This window comes from Echinops telfairi, unplaced genomic scaffold (genome assembly GCF_000313985.2).
Source record: "Echinops telfairi isolate 266 unplaced genomic scaffold, ASM31398v2 ScPeMD7_7457;HRSCAF=8495, whole genome shotgun sequence".
NCBI lineage: Eukaryota > Metazoa > Chordata > Mammalia > Afrosoricida > Tenrecidae > Echinops > Echinops telfairi.
The window spans coordinates 12,728,376-12,735,319 of record NW_022111357.1 but is presented as its reverse complement, the minus strand read 5'-3'; the positions used below and the strand labels follow the sequence as shown (position 1 = coordinate 12,735,319).

Genomic DNA, 6,944 nt, shown 5'->3' with positions numbered 1-6,944 from the left:
TTTATACTCTGGCTTCCTGCTTGGCCATTCTGCTTCTCGGGCCTCACAGCCACTGTCAGCAAGAAGGGAGAACAGATACGGGATAAGCAGCTAGTGGAATCTGCCATGGGGCATAAAGTGGCCCCCTTGGCACCAGTGCTACAAAGCCTAGATAAACAAAAACAAAAACTCATAAGCAGTTGTGAGAGATTCAGCAGATAGACAGTGAGAGGAGAAGCTGGTGTGGAGGAACTCTGTCCCTTCAAAGCTCCATTCCAGTTCCCTATCTGTCATCGAGTCGTCCTTAATCTCACCTTGGTCTCCCTCAAGAGAACCAGGCAGCAGCTGGCAGGGACGGTGGCCTTCCCAGGCTGGGCAGGAGCAGTGCCTTCACAGTGGGGTCTCAACTAGAGAAGCGCTGGAGCCACCTGGGGACTGTAGCTTATAAACTAGTTTAGAGGCGTCTTGACTGGTAAATTAACTCTGAAACAAACAAAACCGCAGCCTGACTGGTAGCGCTTGGTGATTTCCATGGTATAAATGCTCCCACGGTGGCCCTTTCAAGCTACCACAGGGCCTGAAGAACAGCTCCCTCAGCTCCTGAGCAGCTAGCTGGCCCCTGGGTCTCAGGAGCCTGTCCACAGCAGCACCACCGCCCACTGCTTGTGAGTCTTCCTGTGGCGACTCCCAGATATAACCGCGGCACCCTTTGAGAGAGAGGAGTGTGAGGATCTACCATCGCATAAATGGGGTCTCGGGTCATTATAATTTGAGTATGAAAACACCAACCAGGCCAAGTTTGCATAACAAGTTGAAGTTTAGGTACGTGGGCTGTACTTGCATGCACATTCTGAATGCACATTGTTATTGTAAAATATGCCCGTGCTTTAGATTCATTATTCAACAGGTATTGCTTGTACACTTCCTCTGCACCAAAGACTGCGCTCGACGCTAGAACGCAGCAGTGAATGAAATAAGTTCTTACCCTCCTGGCCTTCACTAGAGACAGATCACCCAACAAACAAGGCCAGCACACGCTTACGACATCTACAAAACAGGAACACCAGGGGTCCAAGCAGAAACCTCACAGGCCAAGAAATCAGGACACAGGCCCCACCTGGCAAAGGCACAGCAGGGGACTGTGAAACTGACGCCAGCCCCAGTGGGTGAGAAGGTGACAACAGGAAATAAAGTGCATTCTGGGTCACAGGGGACCCATGTGCAAAGTTGTTTATGCTACGAGGTCCCTACCACTTCAATATCCTCGTGGACATCTGCTTCCTGAGCCTCCTCACCAGGTCATTGACAGTCCTTATCTTAGTGGGTCTCTTGGGGGCATGCCGTTTCCCTCTAATAAACAAGAGGTTGGGTGGGCTGTCCAGTCTGACTCTTGCTACAGTCACCCAAGATGTAAGCAGAGCTGACGAGCAGTTTCTGGGCAAGGATCAATGATAGTAATGGACGAGAGAGTCATCCTGTACATACACGTCTGCTGATCCAGCAACCCCACCCAGCAGGGCCAACGAAGCTCTTTGCCAGAATTCAAGCCCAAGGGTATGCTCCGGGTCGATATCCAGTGGGAACTCCAGTCCTAGATGCACAAAAGGGCACGGAATGGATAAGTCAACCATTGTAATGACGTCAGTCAAGTTACTTGTATCACATGTGTGTTTAGCATTTACCAGGATCCCTGGTGGTGTAGTGTGTTACATGCTAAGTTGCTAACTGCAAGTGCAGCACTTCAATTGAATGATTGAGTTGTATGATAGGTGAATTATATACCAATAAAACTTTTGGGGGGGTGGGAAGCTTGGCAGGTCAGATTGCAGGCTTCTGGCTGCAAAATTAATGAATCCAAGGCTGGCAGGTTGCTGTTAATAACTGATAATATCCAAGATTGGAAGAAAACATATCAGGCTGCTGGCTCAAGTCCAAAGAACCAGAGGTCTAAGAGCCAGATGCAAGATCCAGATCCAATGAAAAAATCAAGTAAGCTTTTCCAAATCATTCCCTTATATTGGAAGCAGGCCACACTTCATCATGGGGAGCTATTAGGCCTTAACTGAAAGTTTACTTCCAAATGCTTAGTAGCTATTTAAGAAGCCCTGGTGGCACAGTGGGTTACACACTAGGCTGCTAACGTTAAGGTGGTGGTTCAAACCCACCAAGTGCTCCAGAGGAGAAAGATGAGGCTTTCTACTCCCATGAAGGTTTACAGTCTGGTCTTTTATTTCAGCTGTAAGGTGAGATGACAAAGGGCACAGCATCATTTGGAAAGCGCTGCAATAAAATGCACACCTGGTGCTCCTGACGTGGCTCCACGGCCTCCCAGCTACAGAAGTTGGCCTGTGGCAAATACAGCTACCATGCCAAGCACAAGAGTAAGTACAACTAGAGTGCCAAGGCTAGAAGACTAACTACCGTGGGCACCGGCCAAACGAGACACCTAAAAATTATACACCACAGAAGCATCTAGTTCATCTTAAGGATTTCAACACTTAGTTGCACAATAAATGTTCTTGTATTAAAAAAAAAAGATTTGTGGTCTCAGAAACCCACAGGCAGCTCTACTCTGTCCTTCAGGTCATTGCTATGAGTCAAGGTCAACCCGATGGCAGTGAGTTTAACTGTCAAACCACCGAGAATCCTGTCCCAGACAAGTTGACACAAAATCTAAATGTTCCTAATAGCATACATTTAATATCATACCAATGGGTAAAAATTGAATGTTACCATATCAAGTATCAAAAAACCACTGGAAATATAAATATTTACCTAGCACAAGATGTTTTAATTTATGTATCGAGTGAATTTCCTTTTTTCAGTATCTGTTGCAGGAGACACATTGCTTGATAGTATTCTACTATGCTAATAAATGAGATATTAGGCACATTAAGAGAACACAAAATTCAACATCTATTGTGCAAAATATGTTTCTGTTTTGCAATAATGATTGTATCTCCAAATTCACTTTCCAAGAAAGAAATAACGGACATTTACTAGAACATGTCATTTATATTCTATCAGAATATTTACGTATCTCTGTGTAAGGGAATTGAACAATTCCTTGAGGAGAGAAATGACCATTAATTAATTAAAATAATCTAAATAGATTTTATTTTCCATTTCCCCTCAGACCGACTTTTAAAAATGGATTGATCCTGTTGTGACTGGTAACCCAACTTGCTGGCGGAGAAGCGGTGCTATTGTTACATCAATTATGTGTGTATCTCCAAGTGTGGAGTTGAGCAATTCCACAAAGAAATAAAATATACACTCTACAACATTTGTATACAATAACAATTATATTTTCTTTTTCATTTTGGCCCAATCAGGGATAACCTGATATTCAGTTCTCTCGCATTGACCTCATGGGGATGTTCCAGCTGAACTGCCATCACATGACTCAATGTAGCGAAGCAAGCAAAAGCACGACTTCAGAAGGGACATACTCTTGTATTGCACACAATTGTGACAGCGCCCATTCTCCAGCAGGAATCCAAGGATAGGGGTTTGGAAATATGATTTCAAGAGGGGTTTGTCACAATTTAAGCTCGGCAAAGGGCCCAGCAACAAGCACCATAAGACAAATGAGCAAAATGATTTCTTATTAAGAAATCATTTAGAAATTTAGAAAATTTAGAAAATTTTCTATTTTCTAAATAGAAAATAAAATCTATTTAGATTATTTTAATTAATTAATGGTCATTTCTTACTGCAGGGCACAGTCTATTTCTTTTGACTATCTCAGACGTGAAGAACAAAATTACATCTTCCAAATCCGTTTTCTAATTGTGAATTAGGTGGGGGTTTACATACCTGAATATTGATTGTGCATGCACCATTTTGAACATCTTATCACACTTTCCAAGGGCTCTGTTTCCCTCCCCCCACCGCTTTTTCCCCTCATCTCCCTCTTGTCGAGTATTCTCTTCCTCCTCGCCAGTTACCACCTATCTGCCCTCTAGCTTATTGCTTTCCCCTTTCCACCCTTCCCCTTCGGCCCCTGGTAACCATCGAAGTCTGCTGCTTCTGGTATGAAAACCTTTTCTTGATGGTTTTTTTAAATAACGGTCATTTCATACAAGCTTTGATTTTTAACTAATTTTCCAATATGAATTTTTGAGTTAATGTCAAAATTAGAATATAAGTTTATGGGATACATTGTACTTGTTCTACACATTGTATGTGGTTTCAATTACCTTTTTATATATAGGTAAAGTGAAACATGGCTTTCTGAATCCCTAAAGGCAATGGCAAACTGAAGCTCCTTTTTAAACTGTAATGAGCCAGAAGACACTTCTGTTGAACACTTGAGCTTAATGGCTGCACATCATCCTGCTAGTATAAGTAGTGCTCAAATTACTAACAATTACTGACATCGGACAGTGTGAGACATGACAAATCAATAATAATTTATAAATCACCAAGTGTTCATGAGGGAGGGGGCAGCAGGGAGGGAGGGGAGAAAATGAGGAGCTGATACCAAGGGCTCGAGTAAAAATAAAATGTCTTGAGAATGATGATGGCAACAAATGTACAACTGTGCTTGACACGATGGATGGATGTAGGGGTTGTGATAAGAGTTGTATGAACCCCCAGTAAAATGATTTAAAAAGCAATTAGTCATACAACATTTGTTCCAAATTTTGCATTCATTTGTTGCTGTATTAAAAAATAATAATCATAAGAGAGGGGAAAGGCTCAGAATTTGAAACATGGCAGACGATGTGGACCAGCATCAAACTACCGATAGGTAGAGAAGCCTCTGGATCTCCTTAGGCTCAGCCTGGATGAACACATCGATGTGAAAACGTGAGATGACCGAGAGCTTCGAGGAAGACTGCATGCTGATGATGAGCATTTAATATGATATTGGGAGATGTGGAAGAAACCGTGACTACTATAGAAATTGGTGAAGAGACTATGAAGAGATATGTAAATCAACGAAATGGAATATTTCAATGCTCTTTGGGTGGACTGACGGTGTCGTGCTAGTTGCCCCTCCCACTCACGCCCATACCCCTCGCTGAGACTTGGCTGAAACCAAGAATCTGTTCGGAGGAGGAAGAGGGAGCCTCGTGAATGGAGCTATATTCAGATGAGAAACCTACATAAACTTTGATACTCAGAAGTAACCAAGGATTCATCCTTTCCTGAAATAAGTTGGTTTGCAGCTATAACCTAAATGACATTTCAATTTTTATCCCACCCTTCCAATAAATGTAATCACAAAAATGTAGAGTTCTTTTAGCAAACAATTTTGGATTTTTTTTTCCTTTAAAATAAATATTTCTTTTCCTATTTTAGTTTAATATAATAATCATGTAGAAAGTGAAACTCTTTTAGAATCTGAAATTGTCATATCCGCAGACACCCATAAGTAACAGAAATGCGAATCCTGCTTTGGGGAGAAGTTTTTGTCTTTGAGTGATATAAATTATTGACTAGAAAGAAGGGCAAGTGATTGTCAGCCTTAGTGAACCATTTGAAAATTCATGTAGGAAATATCTGGATGGTAAGCAAAAAAAGTTCTAGAGCCAGAATAGATTTCTAGGGTGTAAACCTAACGTTGAAAATTCTCAGCGGGAGCGGATGCTTGTTTGCAACACTATTCAGTCTTAAATCTTTTACGTCCCCATTTGCTATGAATGGATTTAGCAATTGGCACAACTCAAATATGATTTATACACATGAGAACAGTTTCTCTCACAGAGATTATATTGTCATATTTAAACCAGAGACCTAGTTTTGACTCAACTCCTGAACTAGAAACACAAATCAGTGAAGAAGATCTGTATTGGGAAGAAGTCTCCACAGAATGAATTATTTCTTAATTTTTTTAAAGTAATTTTATTAGAATCCAAGTATGACAAAAGGAAAAGTTTCAGAACTTAAATTGTGAAAAACCCGATTTGTAGAAGACTTTGGAGGACAGTGGGAGCCCCAAACCCATCTGCAGAGCATCTAGTCAGAGTAAGCCGCTGGCAGATCCCCTCTAGCCACAGGCCAGGGTCACCAACAGCCTTACTATCACACAGAGATCACCGTAAACCTGATTGTGCTGGATCAAACTTGATACTTGGTCAGTTGACCCATCCTAAATTTGTTCTAGGCTCAAGTAGTTCTTGCTTGTTCCATGACAAAAAATTTCTCTCCGGACTTTTTAAATATCAGTGGTGGTCTTTTCTTTCTTACTCATTATTTGTATTTTTATCTTTAAATTGTTATCATTTTATCCTTACCCCCCAAAAAAAGTAATTTATTAGCATATACCTCACATATCATACAATTTAATCAATCAATCAGATTAAGAAGAACTGTGCATCCATTGCCACGCCCAGTTTCAGAACATTTTCTCCTCATGCTCATTCTTATTAGCACCCTATTTCCCCTATCCTCCCCTGTCATTCCCCTGGGCAATTAATCCAGTTATTGTTTCTAAAGATTTATTGATCCTGGACTTCATATTCAGAAAAATCATATAAAACACAAACAGTAAACCAAAAAAAAAAAAAAGACTGGACAAAACATAGAAAAACCAAAAAACAAACAAACAGAAAAACCTCAAGAAACCAGAAAATATTAAAAACTGAAACAACTATGAAATGGGTCAAAACAGAAATCAAATGATAAGGCATTACATTATAACCTAACTACATCTCCCATAATCAACCTTACAGTGCTCTCCGCCTGACAGCAAGGCTATTCGCACCCCTGGACGGTGTTCAGAAGGGAGTCACCAGAGGTTTAATCCATGTGTGGACCTTGCAAATAGGTTTTGGGCTCCCACTGTCATCCATATCCCTCTGTCAAGTGAGAGTTAAGAATTTAGATTCTGATATCACTTTCTCCTTCAGATTTGGATTTTATTAATGATGATCCTTGGATCACAAAGGTGTGCTTCTTTCATGTGGACTTAATTTGTGCCTCACTTAGATGCCTGCTTGTTTTAAGACAAACCT

The 6,944-nt window shown here is 41.1% G+C and overlaps 1 pseudogene; it reads left to right on the top strand.

Moving 5' to 3' along the window:
- Positions 1 to 4,697: 4,697 nt before the first annotated feature.
- On the top strand, positions 4,698 to 5,012 carry LOC101640175 (annotated as a pseudogene).
- Positions 5,013 to 6,944: the final 1,932 nt, after the last annotated feature.